Source organism: Heteronotia binoei, chromosome 9, assembly GCF_032191835.1.
Source record: "Heteronotia binoei isolate CCM8104 ecotype False Entrance Well chromosome 9, APGP_CSIRO_Hbin_v1, whole genome shotgun sequence".
NCBI lineage: Eukaryota > Metazoa > Chordata > Lepidosauria > Squamata > Gekkonidae > Heteronotia > Heteronotia binoei.
The window spans coordinates 28,580,236-28,599,010 of record NC_083231.1 but is presented as its reverse complement, the minus strand read 5'-3'; the positions used below and the strand labels follow the sequence as shown (position 1 = coordinate 28,599,010).

General features: G+C 41.9%; 1 protein-coding gene across 2 annotated transcripts in view; it reads right to left on the bottom strand.

The window, feature by feature from the left end:
- Nucleotides 1-18,775, bottom strand: part of KIT (KIT proto-oncogene, receptor tyrosine kinase) — a 104,111-nt gene that overhangs the window by 68,542 nt on the left and 16,794 nt on the right. The window lies entirely within an intron of this gene.

Below are 18,775 nucleotides of genomic sequence, written 5' to 3'. Positions count from 1 at the left end.
CCCAAGCACCTAGGGACCAAGGTGGGTTCTTTTACTATTTTCCCAATTCCCGGGCTAACTAAATTTTCTTGGCCAGCATGTTGTATGAATTCATTATTTATTTACACAGGGCTTTTTTTGTAGCAGGAACTCCTTTGCATATTAGGCAACACTCCCCTGATGTAGTCAATCCTCCTGGAGCTTACAGTAGGCTGCATCAGGGGTGTGTGGCCTAATATGCAAAGGAGATCCTGCTACAAAAAACCCCTGTATTTACAAAGTATGTACCCTGTCTTTCTGCTCTCATCAAGCTCACTAAAGTGACTAACAGATTAAAGACATAAATAATAAAAATACATCTTAAAAACTAGCAAAACCAAACAAAAACACATCATTACAACTATTAAAACCATCTAGCTATGGTTTTCTTGCACTTATGGTTTTGCGCTTTAGCTAGTGCACACATAAAACATAAAACCAATTGAAACACAGGGCAAGAGGGAGGCATCACTGAGAGAATGACACACAAAACAATCTTCACCCACTGGTTGAAGATGGCAACAGAAGCGGACAGATGAATCTCCCTGGGAAGAAAGTCCCATAGTTTTGGCATACAACCAAGAAGGCTCTCTCCTGGGTTGCCACCTTATCTCAGAAGGTGGGGAGCATTGAGAGCAGGGCTTTGGAAGATGACCTCAGTGGTCAAGTAGGTTCATAAGGGTTAAATGATCATTCAGGTGTGCTGGTTCCAAGCCAATATACAGCTTTAAAGGTCAACAACAGCACCTTGAATTATGCCTGGAAATAGATCAGGAGCCAGCGTAGATGGTCCAAGGCTAGAGTTTTATGTTCCCTATGACTCACTCCAGTCAACATCATAGTTACAGAATTCTGCCCCAAATGAAGTTTCTGAATACTTTAAAAGGCAGCCCCAAACACAGTGCATTGCGGTAATCTAACCTAGATGCAGCCAGGGCATGAACCAAGGGGCTGTTCCCTAGTACCATCTTCTGAATTTCACCACTGCAAAATAGGGTCTCAGAGTCCCTGCAAAGACAGTTCAGAAGGTTAGCATGATTGATGGTATCAAAAGCTACTGAGATGTCCAGGAAAATCAACAAAGTCACACTCCCTCTGTTATCTCCCAGCACAGATCATCCACCAGGACAATCTAATACATAGGCCTGAAATCTAACTGTAAAGGAAAAAAATCAGTTTGCCCTTCTTTTGGGATCGTGTGGTTAAAAATCCAGCCATAAAATGGAGGCATGCATGAAAAGGTTTTAGCTCATAATACCTAGAGAGGCAATTATCTCTGCATTGATACCTCTTTAGAGGTACTTTCTTGTCCTACAATTACAATCTTATATGAACCCTTGGGAATTGTAACCCCTCTGTTCACAATTTGGACTAGTGTGAATATGGAGGAGTCACCGACCCTACATTACTCACAAGGATTTCCCCACCTCTCATAATAAATAATAAAGGATGGAGAAATGCACTTTTCCAAACTGATCTTCTGGTATCTAGCTAGGAAGAAAAAATAACCAGGTATACACTTCGACCATGTCACAGACTCTCTGAGCAATGTGAACACATAAGTACACATGTATCCACATGCATACACACACACTTGACTCCTATGGACCCATTTTAGGGCTGCCAACAGCCAGGAGAAAAAAGGACCTACCCCTTTAAGAGAGCCTTGATGAGATGTTATTTTCCAGGTGATGTTATTTACCTCCATGATATGAAGGTCCTTGGCCTGAGAAACAGCTAGTTGTCCTCGACCAGGGCCTTCTCTGCCTTGGTCCCAACCTGGTGGAACTTTCTGCCAAATTCCACCCAGGTTCTGTAGTATTACTTATTACTGTTCTGCAGGACCTGTGAGGCAGAGATGTCCCACCAGGCATTTGGCTGAGGGCAGCTACAGTTTCATCTTGGAACTCTCTCTTCCACCCTTGCCCCAGCAAGATAGCAGCACCACCAGGATTCCGATGCCATCTTTTTTGGAAACTGTAATATTTTATGGTCTTAGTTATTCTGGTTTTATTTGTTTGTCATTTATAATTTTGTTGTTAACCACCCAGAGCCCAGCTACCAGGAAGGACAGTCAACAATCCAATTAATTTTTTAAAAAAATGAAATGAAAAGCTGTACACACATTAAGCCTCTGTTTTCACCAAGATTTTGGCAACCCTGGCCTATTAGGGATTTTTTTTGTCGAAAAAGCCCAGAAGGAACTCATCTGCATATTAGGTCACACCCCCTGATGTCACCATTGTTCCACAGTGCTTTTTCTTCAAAATAGCCCAGCAGGAACTCATTTGCATATTAGGCTACACCCCTTGGCACCAAGCCAGTCGGAATTGCGTTCCTGTGCATTCCTGCTCAAAAAAAGCGCAGCCTATTAGTATCTCTCTGATGGCAGACCTACCTAATTCTACATACTTCTGTTATTCAAGACCTGCATGGTGGCTCAGTCATGGCCAAATCTCACTGCAATTGAAACTGACTGTCTCATCCTTTGATTTCAAACACCTATCGAGTGTTACCACAGCAGGCTCCCTGCAGGGGATCTGAAACTGATGTTAGCCATACTGGCTTAAACATTATGGTTTGCTTTGCATATGTAGCCTGACAGTAAAATCTCACAAGCCAAGTCCATTTACTGTCCACGCTTCAGTTGCGTGAATCACAATCTCATTATCTCATACTGTGTTTATACCAATTACCACTCTGACGGAAATGAAAAATTATGCAAGTGCAACCAGACTCGGCTTAAAATGCGCTAATCTGATGGAGATGGTAATAATATATCAATTAATTATTTCTTTTTTGGAATTGGCGTTTCTCTTGCTATTAGAGACCATCTCACCGGCTCAGTCTACAAATGAAGTTTGCATAGATTATTATGCAGCCTCAAATTTAGTTACCTTCCCACCTCAGTGGCTCTTAGAAGCACAAAACTGCATTAAGATTATGTCAGGTAAACATTCCAGTTAATGACAAATCAAAAGTGAAACAAGATGAGGCAAAGAGGGAAGATCAGTTTCTCCAGAGAGACAAATCAAGCTAAACCACAGAGAGCCAGGCAAATCAATAAACAGCAAGTGTGCTGGACTTATACACAGAGACCTAGATTCAAATTGCTGCTCCTTGCAGATCTACACATATGCTTAAAATTCTCCCAAGTTGGGCAACCCTATCATCCCAACTGCATGGAAGAAGTAATGCCAGAACATGGGGCAGATATGGCCACAGTGAATTGGATTCAGTCAACTTTTCTGCTGTTGAAAAAGGGAGTCCAAAAGAGATGACTGAAAAGTCCATGCTGTGGACAATCCTGTAGTAAGGAGCATTAGGTGGGACCAGGGGTGGAATTCTAGCAGAAGCTCCTTTGCATATTAGGCCTCACACCCCTGATGTAGCCAATCTTCCAAGAGCTTACAAAAAAGAGCCTTGTAATCTCTTGGAGGATTGACTACATAAGGGGGGAGTGGCCGAAGTGCTCATGTGCCTGCCTGCCAATCCCCAGACACTTTCTGGCCATCCAGATGGCCATGGAGGCACCTTGGAGTCACTTCAGATATTAGGTATCACTTTGGACATGGTACCTTTCTGAGATGGCTCCCATCTGGATCAGGATAGAGTGAATACGGGACTGGGACAGCAGGCAGATGTGCACTCTTGGACACACTTTTAAAATCCATTCACCTGCAGTTCCTGCGGCAGCTTAAGCCACCCATCTGTAACCAGCCCATGAGTCGTTACAAATGCAATGGACAAAAGGAGAGCCCGAGATACAATTTTCCACCCTATTCATTAAGTTTGCTAGGTGACCTTGAGCCTATCACATTATCTCAAACTAGTCTACTTGAAAGGGCAGCATAAGGATAAAAATGGGGAAAGCCTCAGGATGTATGGTACCCTGAACTCCTCAGTGGTTGAACAGGAAGTTTTCTTGGAGGAAAAGTATGCGCTCCCACACATCCTTGCCGTGAGCCTAACAGAAAACAGTAAAGGAATGAAGTAATGCACTGGGTACCACCTGGCTCTTGCCTTCCCTCAATGGCTTACTAGGATTCTGGTACCAGTGAAGAAGTGGGTTTTGGGTTACAATTACCAATGGATTTCTCCTCAAGGGAAAATTTGAGAGGCACATAAGGAATCTTTGCTTAGAAGAAACTTCCAGAAAGAGTTTGGAGAAGACTAGCAACATCTCTCAGGAGGGGTCCTAACTAAAATTATGTGACAAAAGATAAATGAATAAATGATGGGACTGCAATCCTACAATGCAGCTTAAATAGTACTAAAGTCAATGAAGCTGGAAAGTATATAACTGCATGCAGCTCTGCAGCCTTAAGGACTAATCACAGCACATTGACTTGTTTTAACTCTTAAGAAGCACAAATTTTAACAGGAAGGAAAACGCTATGTGATTAAGACAACACCACCTACACACACACACTCACAACGGACCCAAAATCTGGTGATGGGCTGTTTCCCATCATTCCTTGATCTCAGATGCTATTTACATAGAAAACAATGACACTGGTTCCTTGACTCCTCTGCTTGCAAATCCATCGTAAACAAGAAGTTTACTGCATAGAATTTTTTACAACACTTATATGCCATCTTTTCCACTGAAGATGCTTCAGGCAGCTCTCAACAGTTAAAAACCCCCAACAACCCAGGTATAATCACAGTTATGACAATAAAAATGGCACTAAGAATAAACACAAGCAGGGCTTTTTTGTAGCAGGGACTCCTTTGCATATTAGGCCACACCCCCACGATGTAGCCAATCCTCCAAGAGCTTACAGGGCTCTTATTCTAAGGCCTACTGTAAGCTCTTGGAGGATTGGCTACATCAGGGGTGTGTGGCCTAATGTGCAAAAGAGTTCCTGCTACAAAAAGAAGCCCTGAACGCAAGATTTTAAAAACAGAGTGGGATCTTAATTTTAAAAGATCTTCCAAAAATAAAAACAACTGCTGCTGCTGCAAGGCCTGCGGTGAGGGGACCATGTGCTGTTCCTGGAGGACAGAATTCCAGATGCAAGAAATGGAGGTGGCCACAAAGGCTACCATGAAGATCACCATCGAACACATCTCCACAATTGGAGGTCTCTGCAACAGTACTTCCTTGGACAATCTCATAGTACAGATGTATTTATACACAGGTGGGTGAATTCACTTCAGGTATTTTGGGATTCAAACCAGCACTTTGTACTGAACTGAGAACCAAGGTTTTAGCCAGAATACTTTGTACGAAATATGTATTCTATACTTATTGAAGATTTCTCATCAACATTCTGATGATCACATTCTGAAACTGCTTGAGTTTCCAGGCCATTATCAAAGGCAGCTCCACATAATGGGTACCATAGTAGTCCAACCTGGATGTTACCAAAGGATGTTTAATGAAGTCAGGGCTAGATTCTTGTGAAACAGCCTAAAGTCATAAAAAGCTGTTCACCCCAATCTACTCCTTATTTGCCACTAGACACTTGTAAAGTATGTCCACCATCTCCCTGGAATTTGATGAGACAAAAACATAGAGCTGTATGTCATAGGTATACTGGTGACAATAAACTCAAGAGCCAGTTTGGTGTAATGGTTAAGTGTTTGGACCAGGTTTGATTCTGGGAGAACCAGGTTTGATTCCCCACTCCTCCACTTGCAACTGCTGGAATGGCCTTGGGTCAGCCATAGCTCTGGAGAGGTTGTCCTTGAAAGGGCAGCTGCTGTGAAAGCCCTCTCAGCCCCACCCGCCTCACAGGGTGTCTGTTGTGAGGAGAGAAGATATGGGAGATTGAGTCTCTGATTCAGGGAGAAAGGCGGGGTGTAAATCTACAATTCTTCTTCTTCAAATCCTCACTTTCACAGCAGTTTTATGTATATGACGTGCACAAAGAATGTGACGGAACCTCATTGAACCCAACAGGGTGATGGCCAAGGGGCAGAACTGAATCCATACAAACTCTATCCTCCAAGACAGAAATCATTGATACTAACATTGATACACCAGTCTGGTGTAGTGGTTAAGTGACTGGACTGTAATCTGGGAAAACCGTGTTTGATTCCCCACTCCTCTACATGTAGCTGCTGGTGTGACCTTGGGTCACACACAAGTTCTCTCAGAGCTGAGCTCCCTCAGTCCCACCTACCTCACAGGGTATCTGTTGCGGGGAGGGGAGGAGAAAGGAAATCGCAAGCTGCTCTGAGACTCTGAATGAAGGGCAGGGTATAAATCCAATCTCCTCCTCTTCTTCCTCCTCTTTTTCTACTACTTTCTGAATGTAGTTATTATCATTGATGTACTAATAGAGTTGTTATGTGACTCAGCACACCAGTAGTGTTCAATAGCACTGGTATCATTCAACAGAATTTATGAATCCTGCAACTTAATACTGTCATCCTCGCTTTGCATTAGAAAGCCACCTGCCCTACATTTTGTTATGTCTTTACGCATGACTAGCCAAGAACAATGTTATCAGAGGTAGTTATCACCTGCATTTGTCATTTTAAACCCAATAAGGCACTTTTGAAACACTGGGTACCTGATGTTCCCTTTTACACTCTCAGAACGGTTCCCAGTATCAGAGGACCGGAGAAAGAACAACAACCGCAGTACCTATTCACTGTTTACTGTGGCATATACCTTGAAAGTTTTTCACAAAGAAGCCTCTTCTCTTCACTGAAAACAAAGTGCTTTGTTGCCACAATTAAACACAACCGACACCACGGGCTGATTAAAACAGGTCAATTATCCTTCACCATTGTGGTTCCTGAGCCAGCCATCCTAAACACTCGGAGATCAATAACAGTTCCTTGGAAGCTCTAAAGCAGAAGGAAGATAAAGGGACAGGATTAACAAAGGCTTCACTGTTTACCAAACGGGATGTTCACACCATCTGTGAAGTTAATGTGATAATGATAATCTCTCTCTCTCTCTTTTAGCATTAATCTCTTTATCTTCAAAAACTCTGAAAAGCAGCAAGCCAACATGTAAAGGCAAAAATACTGAGGGTTCTTCCAAGAGGACACACATTTGAAGAAAAAAAAAAAGTACTAATAAAACATTAACCAAGGGCATGGTTTATCAGTGTGCTGGTGGTGTGGGGGGGGGGGGGGGTAGGTTCCTGCAGCCATGTAGTTGCAGCAGTCAAACAGGCAGGAAAAAGGAGGCCTTGAACGCTGAAATATAGCCAAGTAGAGGGAATGACACCAGGGCTGCTTTCAGATATCGCTAAGATGTGTACATCAACTCTGCTTGTTCCTCGGCTGGAGGAATCATGATTAGAAACTAATTCCAGCTAGCCTTCCTGTACAGATACAGGGACACTGCATTAACTGGCAGGAATGATACCAGTTAACTGGCATTAATTCCTCCACCTCCAAAACAAAGATTCAAAGCCTGGATAAAACTCTCAGTTTACGGGGGTGGGGACAGAGTAAACTTTTGGTTATCACATGCACCTGCCTTTGTATGCCACGGGTAACCACAGAATGCCACATTTCTAACCAGAATTCTTTGTTTGCACCCCACATAAGCAGGAAACAGGGAGAGATAATGGACCTGAACAGGCATACTTGGTTCCGTGTGCATGGTCATTCAAAAGCTTGTGCCTGATGGAGATGCATCAAGTTTTTTTGCTTGACATCAAACTGAAAATATTAAAGAACAGATTGGCTCTAGAAAAAGCATTTTAATGCGAAACGTGGTCCTGAGTCGACTGACATGTAAGGAGAACCTTCGCCTTTGGAGCTGGATTTCTTCAGGGAATTATGGGTTTCCATGCAGAAATTATTGAAGAATTTGCATAGACTGTATGTCTTATATGAACTCTTGGACTTAGACGGCTTTATTTTCTACTTTTCCTTATGAATGAATTCATTTTATACTGTGCTATGTGGTATCTCTGACTGCAATAAGAAATTAACATATAGACTATAGATTTTGTATATTATTTATTCATTTTTTAAATACACAGTTGTTTGTTCTCTTCTTCCAATCTTAAATGGCAGCTGCAGAGAGACAGGGTATTAGTATCTACGGATGTAAATCTCAGAGGCTAAGCAGGGTTGGCCCTGGCTAGTATTTAATGGGAGACTACTAAGGAACCTCAGGACCATATGACACAGAGGCAGGCCACGGCAAACCACCTGAGTATCTTGCCTTGAAAACCCTGTTGCCATAAATCAACTGTGACTTGACAGCAACAACAACAGCTGACTGGGGAAAGGCAAATTTGGGGAGTTGAAACCTTTTCCTCTAGTGCCATTCCCTTGGTCAAAATTGCTCCCTGGAGGTTGTTTCCAGTCCCACTAGGGCAGTGGTCCCCAACCTTTTTGGCACCAGGGACCAGTTTTGTGGAAGACACTTTTTCCACAGACTGAAGGGGGGAGGGGGGAGAGGGAAGGAATGGTTTTGGATGATACAACTATGCACTTTATTTCTATTAGTTTGGTATGGTGTTTAAGTGTGTGGACTCTTATCTGGGAGAACCAGGTTTGATCCTCCACTCCTCCACTTGCAGCTGCTGGAATGGCCTTGGGTCAGCCATAGCTCTCGCCGAGTTGTCCTTGAAAGGGCAGCTTCTGGGGAAAGCTTTCTCAGCAACCACCCACCTCACAGGGTGTCTGTTTTGGGGGAGGAAGATAAAGGAAATTGTGAGCTGCTCTCCGACTCTGAAATTCGGAGTGGAGGGCAGGATATAAATCCAATGTCGTTGTCGTCTTATTATTATTATTACTACATTGTAATATATAATGAAATAATTGTATAACTCATGGCCCAGTTGCTAACAGGCCCCGGACTGGTATTGGTCCACGGCCCGGAGGTTGGGGACCCCCACACTAGGGAACTAAAGCAAGGCAAGAGATAATATCTATCTTTTCTCCCTCTTTCGAGGGGAGATTTCAGTTTGAGAACCAGCATGGCAGAGGAGAAATAAATCCTCCCCTTGCCCAGCACTGCTGCTCAGATCCAACTCGGGCCTCATCATAGCTGCTTAAAAGACTGGGAATCTGACATTGATCACCAACTCTTATCAAGATTTCTGGCCTTTACAAGCATTTAACTTAGGCTGTCCCCTTCAAACTTTGCTCAAACAAAAATGTATAAAAAATACTTGTTAAGTAGACTTTGTACAAATGCACTAACCTAATGCCACTCTCTAGAATGTACACATTCTCCTGGTTTAACAAACTAATTACTCCCTGCAGCTAACTTCTCCCTGCAGGTTTTTGTTTTTGGCAGCCATTATACATTTAAATATAACAGATATGAAGTAATTAAATCAAAACAATTAAAATGGATCAAAATACACACTAATGGAAAAATTCATTATTCTAACAGGTTGGGTGTTTCATTTTCCTTCATTTATGCTAATCTTCACTGGACAATCTGCTTAATGGGTTAGGAACCCCTTCCTGACTCTTCCAGGACTCATGTTTGGAAGTACGTTACTTTTTTTTTTTATTACCCTGTTTCATTTTAAGGAAATATTTTAGGTAATATACGGTAAGTTGAAGGTGTGAGCTGATGTTTTCTAGATTTCTGTAAAGAAAGCAACCCCACTAAAAGATGCACAAGGAATATACATAGTGCTCTTCTCTAATGCTCCAATCTGAAATACCAAACTGAATAAGAAAATGTAGCTTTCTTGGTAATATGAATGCTAATTATTTCAAAGTCTGGCAGCAATTCAATCAAGAGATTGAAATTTCATTAAAGATATACTGATAGTCACCTAAATAAAGGCTACAGAAAGGGAGGGGGGATAGCAATAATGGGATAATTTATTCTACTGTTGCTATTTTGTTATCTCTGGAGTTTTCTCCCTTCTAATATCTTATTTCAGCAAAAATGCAACAATGAATAAAACATGCAGATTAAAATAATCTACGCCACTAAACTTGAGGACAAAAGAATGCTAATACTGTATCTCAACTCAAGTTTATAATGGCTGGCCTGAAAGAGTGTTCCTGTGCACGAACAGGGTGCTAATGCAGTGGTTTCTTCCATAGCAGCAGTAACTTGCAATCGCAGAGAGGGATCTACTACTAAAGCCAAAAAAGCTCCTTGGTATCAGATGGGCTGACCAGATGCAACAGATGGCTAGGCTACTCCTGTCTTTAGTAGGTATGTTGCTAGGAGTACCTTCTTTCAACAACATCTGGCTGGTAAACTGGCCCCCTATTTAGACTCCGCTGACCTAGTCACACATACACACTGCCACAGCCTCCACACTGGACCGCTGTAATCAGGGCTTTTTTTGGAGTAGGAACTCCTTTGCATATTAGGCCACACACCCCAAATGTAGCCAATCCTCCAAGAGCTTACAGTAGGCCCTGTAAGAAGAGCCCTGTGAGCTCTTGGAGGATTGGCTACATTGGGGGTGGGGTGACCTAATATGCAAAGGAGTTCCTGCTACAAAAAAAGCCCTGGCTATAATACCCTCCATGTGGTGCTGAAGATACCTTGGAAGCTTTAAGTGGAGTCATCTGTTGGAACCTGTGTGGCATCACCTGAACTGGCTGCCTGCATGCGTCTAGGCACAGCTCAAAGTACTGGTTATCACCTTTAAAGCACTTCAGGTCTGGTTCCCTGATATCTTTCAAACTAAACCTTCTGGTATATTCCTTTGTGCCAGTTACAGCCTCCTTGTTCAGCTTCCACCTCGTGGTACCCTCAGCTGGGACTATACAGTTGGCAAAGGCCAGGTCATGGACTTTCTCAGTGGTACACCCAATTCTCTTGAATGCCCTGCCAGAGTGGATGAGCAGGCACCTTCATTTGTCGCATTCAGGAAGACGTGTAAGACAGTTTTATTCCAGAGGGTGTTTAGTGATGGGTAAGCTTTAACTGTGGGTCCTAGCTTTCACCAGTATATTTTATCAGTTTCAACTTGTTGCTAGACTGTTACAATGTTTGTGTCCTTGCAGTTTTTGCTCTTTTGTCAACCACCTTGAGACTGAGGAGATAAGGCAGGGTATGATCCTCATAATTAAATGCTGGTGATGGATTTTAGCAGGTGCAGCTAGTTGCACAGGAGTGGATGGAAACTAGGAACTGCATATTCACAGAAAAGACACATTTAGCAACACTGAAGATCACAGGCAAGCCACAATGGGGACCTCTTCTGCTCAGCAATGCTAATGTCTTTCAGTGGAATGGGAGAATAAGGGGAAACAACATATGGGACTCAACCCGTGATCCCCAAGAAATGACCTTTCATCACTGTGATATTCGTTTTACAGGAAAGAACAACAAGATAAAAAGCAGGAAGCTGGCTCTCTAGACTGTTTACAACATAGCAACATCACAATGATAAAGACTATTCCTTGGCGACTGTGAATACGTACATCTATCTCCTTGTGTTACAAATCCCAGGACCAAAGGGGAAACCAGTAACACTGTGAGCCAGGCCACTGTAGTCAACCAGGAAAAGCCTGACCCAGAAACTTTAAGAGTTCTTGCAGGGCATGGGGAACCAATGGGATGTTTGAGTAGTAAAATTAATCAAGCATCTCAGGTGACAACACAGTTTGAGGAATCTTTCAATGTGTACTCCAGGGCAGCATATCCAATGGTGTGAAGATCTGAAGATTCCCAGTTCCAACAGCAGTGGTTCTTGAAACAATATCTGGCAAAATGATTTCATCCTGGACTTTCCAAGCAGAGATAGTTTGAGGTGGCTCTATGACTGAATCGGTATCAGAGAAAGAACTACCTTGGTTAAACACCTACTGAATTTTAAATATCGTCGTCTGAATTTTGAAGGAAACAGGGACAACAGAGTTTACTACGGATTATTTCTACGATCAACAATTCAGATTACAGCATAACCAATATTTGGTGAACTGTGTACTGTTAACAGCAAGCCTGAACACCCTGTGCCCCTCTAAATGGGACACAACTTTGCCCCATGCATGGCAGTCCTCCAGAACTTCAACTTGTTCTTGACTGATATTGCAAATACGAGTGGAGAAAGAATATCCACAAGATACGGCTGCAGTGTCCTCTCTAAAATGATTAGTGTGAGTTAACTCAGTTTTTTAGCCTCCGTTTCACACCTTTCTGTCTTAGCTCAGGAAGGATGGTCCCAGAGCAAACTAATTTATGCAGCAGCCAAAACACTTGCTCACAACTTTAATGCCAGTAGTTCATGAAGTAGAATTTTTGCTCACAAGACTCCACAGCATAGAGGGAGCACTGCATGGCTGATAAGACTTCATTCAGCTTAGTGGGTCAGAAGTTCAGAACACTTCATTAATAGGCTTCTAGACTGCATAGACCCATAATTATTATTAAACACTATGATTTCTTTTGTAGATCTGTAAGTGATAATTTAATTTAGCTAAACTAGACTGTAATATGTTGTTTAGATAATTTATTATTTTTAGACAAAATACTACAATCTAGTTTAGCTAAATTAAATTATCTGGGGTCACCACTGCACCTATAGGGAAAAAACACTATACTCTAGAAACAGTTCTGTCTCTCATGCAGCTTTTTTAAAAGGGGGCTTGATATCAGTCCATATGTTATTAGCACAAATATACAGGATCCAGACTCGTTTCAAGGCTCTTGCTGCAGATTTTATCTGCTATCATGGAGATCAGAATCCCAATTCTGTTTGTGAAGTCAAACAATTTAAAATATAACCTAAATGCTTTTCTAAGCTACCCACTGAGGACATTTCTTTGTTCCTGTGACATAAGTCAACGGCGCTACTCTTCTAGTTTCAGAAACTGGTAAGTCATTAATTTGGGGAATGGACAAGGTAATTCATGTCTCCTTCTCAACCTCACTACACATCTGCAAACTGTAACTCAGTACTTTGCACAATATATACATTGTAGGCAGTGCTGTTTCATGGGCTTCAACTAAAGTAAATCTGGCACGTCCCCATGAGAAACATCTCCAGATATGCCTTATCAGCTTGCAGCAGTGATACAAATGAACCACTAGGCAGGTAGTGAATACAAAAGGCATTTTTCAAGCTTTTATTTTTTCACAGAGTCTCCAAACTAGCACCCCCAGCCTCTGGCAGAGACCAATCCAAATTAATACAGGGATCTCAATTAAGGGTGGGTAGAAATGCTTGGTTTCCCTCCCCAAAGGGCCAGAAGAAAACTGATGATTCGACTCAACCCTGCCCAAATACACAAGGAAATAATGGAATCTGCAGTAGCGCAGTTAAGCCCCTCTCTCTCTTTTGCATGCCCCAAGGCTTGCAGAGCAGTAAAGAATAAATTAAATCACTGGCCCCTTGCCAGGCCTGCAGATCTCCAACGTAAAATGGGTGAAGTTTGTCATCACCAACTTTTAAGCACAAAGACCTTACAACATGAGAGTTAGACACTTAGCAATGCCCAGAGATGATCCAATGTGTCCAGAAACTATTTGATGTGATATATTTGTCCCCAACAGGTAGTAGCCAAGAAAACACTGAGAAAATATCTGCTCTACCTTGCTGCTCTTTTTAAAAGCTTTTAATTCATTGTATTTTTCTTCGTGCTGCTCAGCTGATAGCTTCCTTTATGGTGCTCTTCCTAGTCCATGTTCTTTCTCTGGACAAAACAAAACTTAGCAGTGTGCTGTGGGGAAGTAGCAGCTTGAAATATATTTCATTACTCAGAGGCTGTTCTCTTTAAAGAAAAGGTTGGTGTCTACTAATCTAATAAATCCTTGATTTCATTCCAGAAAGGATCCAGTTTCCATTAGAACCCAGGAAACTCCAGGGGGAAATTAACCTCAATGCCCTAAGATATTACTAGGTTTAGCTAGGGATGCCAAATGTGGCTCTTTCACACATGCTGTAAGGCTCTCAAAACTGCCGCCACCCTGTTGGCTGGCTTGGAAAATGCATGTCAAGTTGCTTTCTTTCCACCTCTCCCTCCCTCCCCACCTTCCTTCCTTCCTTCCAACATCTGATATTCATGTCTTGAGGCTCTCAAACATCTGACATTTATTCTATGTGGCTCTTACGCTAAGCACATTTGGCCAGCTCTGGGCTAGGGGATATGTAGAGTTCTGAACATGCTCCTTCCACCTCTTGCTGATCTTATGAAATTTCTGTAGCCTCAGCAAATGGCCTGACACTTGAAGCAGAGCTATTTCCATTCTGGTGCCTCATAAAGGTACTTCAGATAAATAGTTCTTATGTGACTAACAACTGGATACCCTATTGAAGGGGGGAAAACTCCCCCTGCCTTGGTAGGTTATTAGCATTAAGTCCTGTGTTTGGGTTAAAAGCAAATGCTTGAAGTTAAAGGCAAAGCTAAAGTTGACAGGAAGTCCCAAGTACCTGTGCTATACAAAGACTGCACATGGAGGAAGAATTCACTAGGCAGTAGAATAGGCAATAGATATTAACAGTGAAAGGCATTAACTTTCACCTTCAATTCATTCTGTGATTTCCATCTAAATTCTTAAACCCCAACACTAAGTGCTGAAATAGCATCAGGAGTGTTGAACTCATTTGTTAGGAGGGATGGATCTGAAACAAATGGGACTTTGTGGGGCCAAGCAATGTGTGTCATAAAATGTTACGTGAAGTAGCGGAGATATAAACTTTATAAAAGACACAAACACAATTAAAGGTATTATTTTAAAACTTAAAATACAAACATGCTTAAAACTCTTGCAATATTTTGTTTAAAATGGAAAGGTGGGGGAATAGTGGGATTTGGCAATGCAATTTTTAAAATAAAGCATCAAGGAAAAGCACAAGGATCACAGCAGAAACCAAAAATATAAAATGCTCTGAGCCTGGGGAAACAATGAAATGGCATTGCAAGTTTCTCCCCCATTCCCGCAATCTACTCAGACTGGCAACGGCTCTCTAGTGTAACTTCCTTCTTTGGCTGTGGATTCCCAGGTTAGAGTACTCACTAGGTCACGACCATTCAGCAGAGACAAGCTGGCTCAAAGCATCAACCTTGTATTTGCAAGGATACAACTCCATGAGGCATGAACTTCAGCAGGCTATAGGAACACTGAAAAGTGAAACTGATCTCCACTCCAATGAAAGACATTGCAGCATGAACAAACGTGCAAGGAAAATGTGCAATGGATTTTCCATTAAGGTCTTTGGGCCCTATCTCTCTGGGCACGCTTCACATTTTCCTTGCACCTTTGCTTTCTGCTGCAGTCGGGAAAGACAAGGCAGAAAGAACCGAGAACCTTGGAGCTTCAAAGGGTGGGGACAGGAAGAGGCAGGAGACCCCTGCAGGCCTGATTAAAGCCCTGGGCCAGCTGGTTCTGGCCTGCAGGTCGGACTGACACCCCTGAGCTAGATGGCACTTGCCACCAAATTAACATTGTTCTACTTACATTTTAGTTCATCTGAACTTTTTATTTCCTTGACAAGATATTTTTGGAAAGCTGCTTCTAAGTGTGCTTTCCAGAAGATGTTTAAGGATTGATTTAAACATAAGGTTGGCTGAGACAAAAGATGTTACCTGTGGGACATGCTTGTACAGCGCCTGGTTTAAACTGCACCTTATGTGCGCATAGCTGCTTTGTGAGGATAACAGCCCAATTTAAACCAGATATTGTGCAAGTGCCATCCTCACAAATGAATTCTTTTGCCTCAGCCAAGCTCACCTTTAAAACCGGTCAGCAATTAGGAACAATGTCTTACCCCTTTGGCTTTATGTTTCTAGCTTCCCTTTGTTTTCAAAAGCTCACTTAACACCTTTAGAAAGATATATTCTCAGTTTGCTGAGCTTTTTTTGTTTGTTTTACATATATTTTTATTGAAGAAAGAATTTTATGATTTAACTATACAAACACAATTATTTATATTATAACAAACAAAATTCCATGAAAGCACTTTTCATGAAAGAAAACATAATTTCATGAAAGCATTCCCTCCATCACTCTAGCATTCAAACAAGATTTTTAAATTACCCAATTATATGTTTTAAAGAGTGTCCAACCTGCCCACAGAGACCTCACGGTCTTCAGGTGTACATATATGTGTTGTTGTTTTCCCCGGTGTGCGAAGAGAACGTTCTTTCTTCTTGCTGGCTCTATTTTCACTGGGTGCAGCCGGAGAAGAATTTAGGAAAGGAAAGGTCCCCTGTGCAAGCACCAGTCGTTTCCAACTCTGGGGTGATGTTGCTTTCACAACGTTTTCACGGCAGACTTTTTACAAGGTGGTTTTCCACTGCCTTCCCCAGTCATCTACACTTTCCCCCCAGCAAGCTGGGTACTCATTTTACCGACCTTGGAAGGATGGAAAGCTGAGTTAACCTCGAGCTGGCTACCTGAAAACCCAGCTTCCACTGGGGATTGAACTCAGGTCGTGAGCAGAATTTAGGACTGCAGTACTGCAGCTTTAACACTCTGCACAATGGGGCTCTTGTGAAGAATTTAGAGGCCAGCATTAATAGAGCAGAATTCAAAATTAGAGCAGGTGGGTGGTGAGTGCCAGATAATGACTGCTGACCCGGAAGCCAGTCCCAGCCACACCCTCAGTTTGTTGAATTCTGAAGAGCTGAAACACCTTCTTGTAGAAAAGAAATGGCAATGCACATCCTCTTTGTTATCTCTCCTTCCAACTTAGTGCAATTAATCTGTTGTGCTTCCAAGGGGAAACATCCCAATAGCACCACTGTTGAAAACTATTCATAGCAGATATGGTTCAGAACTAGATTATTGCATTTCAGAGCAGCCACCATCCAAACAACTCAGAATTAACAGTAGTATTCAGTCTTTCTTTTAATTTCCAATATTCAGTGTTAGTGTGGCTCTGAGGTTTGCCTAATGAAGATTTTCAATGGTTGGACAGTTTTAATAACAGGGTCATTTTAAAAAGCACACAAAAACCCTTGAAAACCAAGAAGCAGCAGCAGCAGAGTTCATTTTATACCCCACTTCCCTCTACGCTATGGAGCCTTACAGTGGCTTACAATCACCTTCCCTTCCACTACCCACAACAGTCAACCATGTGAGAGAGCTCTGAGAGAACTGTGACTGACCCAAAGTCACCCAGCAGGCTTCATGCGGAAGAGGAGTGGGGAATCAAACCTGGTTCCCCAGATTAGAGTTTACTGCTCTTAACCACTATGCCATGCTAGCTCTAAACACAAGCAACCATTCTACGAAACTTCAGTTCCCTTATTCTTAGTAGTTACACTGATTAATTATGTATTCAGGTGATAAATGCAACACTAATCACAGGGAAAAACGCAGACTCAAAAACATGCGGCTGATTATGTTACTAACTGAACATAATCAGTTGCGTTCATAATCAGTTTATCTAAATCGCTATAGTAAAATCACTACAAAGTTAAGCAGGGAACTACATGTTCTTTGTACCTGCATCTAAAAAAAAGTTAAAACATTTCTTTCAAAAGAACATTTATAACAAATCAACATAATTGCTTGGGGGGGCGGTCTCAGATTTGCGCCCTATTTTACAGCCTTTTCTGGTACATCTCAGAAGCTACAATCATTCTCAGGAATGTTATAAAGTGATTGCAGTTGACCTTACTTCCAAAAGATGTATACTTAAAATCAAGATGTCAACCATTTATTCCCACTTTATGCTTTACCAGCAAAAAAAAAAAAAGGGGGGGGGGGGAGAAAACTGGAACTGTGGTCCAATCCTCACTTCCATCTTGACAAAATGATGGGTTGGAGTAAGACTAAATTTTCTACTAACAAGAGGTATTTCCATGTGCAGAACAGGATTTTCCTGATGGTCCCTGCTCCCTGCTGTTTACTGACTTCCTTGAAATGCTGCTCCTGAGGGACCATCAGAAATGACATGAGAGGCACACTGGGGTCTGCAGAAAAAGCTTATCTGCATATTAGGCCATGCCCCCTGACATCACCATTGTTTCACAGGAACTTATTTGCATATTAGACACACACCCCTGATGCCAAGCCAGCTGGAACTGTGTTCCGGTGCGTTTCTGCAAAAAAAAAAAAAAAGCCCTGGTAGAAATTAACCCACTCATTCTATGCATGGAATATTTAGTATGGATCCATCCCTATATAGAGAATACGGGGTGTGGGGGAGAACTGGATCACCCTTCATATGAAGAAATATAGTTTGGGCTTTTTAACTTGGAAGAAAGAAAAGGCATGGTGGAATCATACAGCGTGGAAAACACCATACAAACCTCAAGCATGAGAAACTACTCACTTACTGCTTAAATACAAAAAAAAGGAGGGCAATCCATGAAAACTGGTACACTGAAGGCTTAACTGAAAATACATCCAATACGTAATTAATCTACAGAATACATCTCTACAGGGTATTGTGAAAGTCACTTGCATAAATGTCTGAGAACAATTAGAATACTCTTGAACACAGATAAGAAAGGAAAGGTATAATTAAATTAATAGAACTTAAGCATATGAAATCGTAGCCATGAATATCAGGCCTTTTAGTGGCTCTGGACCACAGAATGCATACATGCAATCTCAACATTTAGACCAGGTATCTCTGAAAATAAATTCAGAATATAAATAGCAGATTGATAGGCATCATCTTCACGGCCTGTTTCATTCTGGGCGGAACATATCTGCAAGACAAAATGCTAACTGATACAGACCACAGGTGCCATAACCTAGTAAGATGTGTGTTCTACAAACACAGTGATGCCCCCAAAAGCATTCTGTAGGAAGGATTGCTGTAAGCAGCTAGTGCAGAGGAAACACAAGGACATTTAGAATCTAAGAGCAAATGAGCAGTACAAGTGTCTTTCCCCCCATTTCATTAATAGATTACTCCTCCCCACATGATTTTTACAGACATCATGAGAC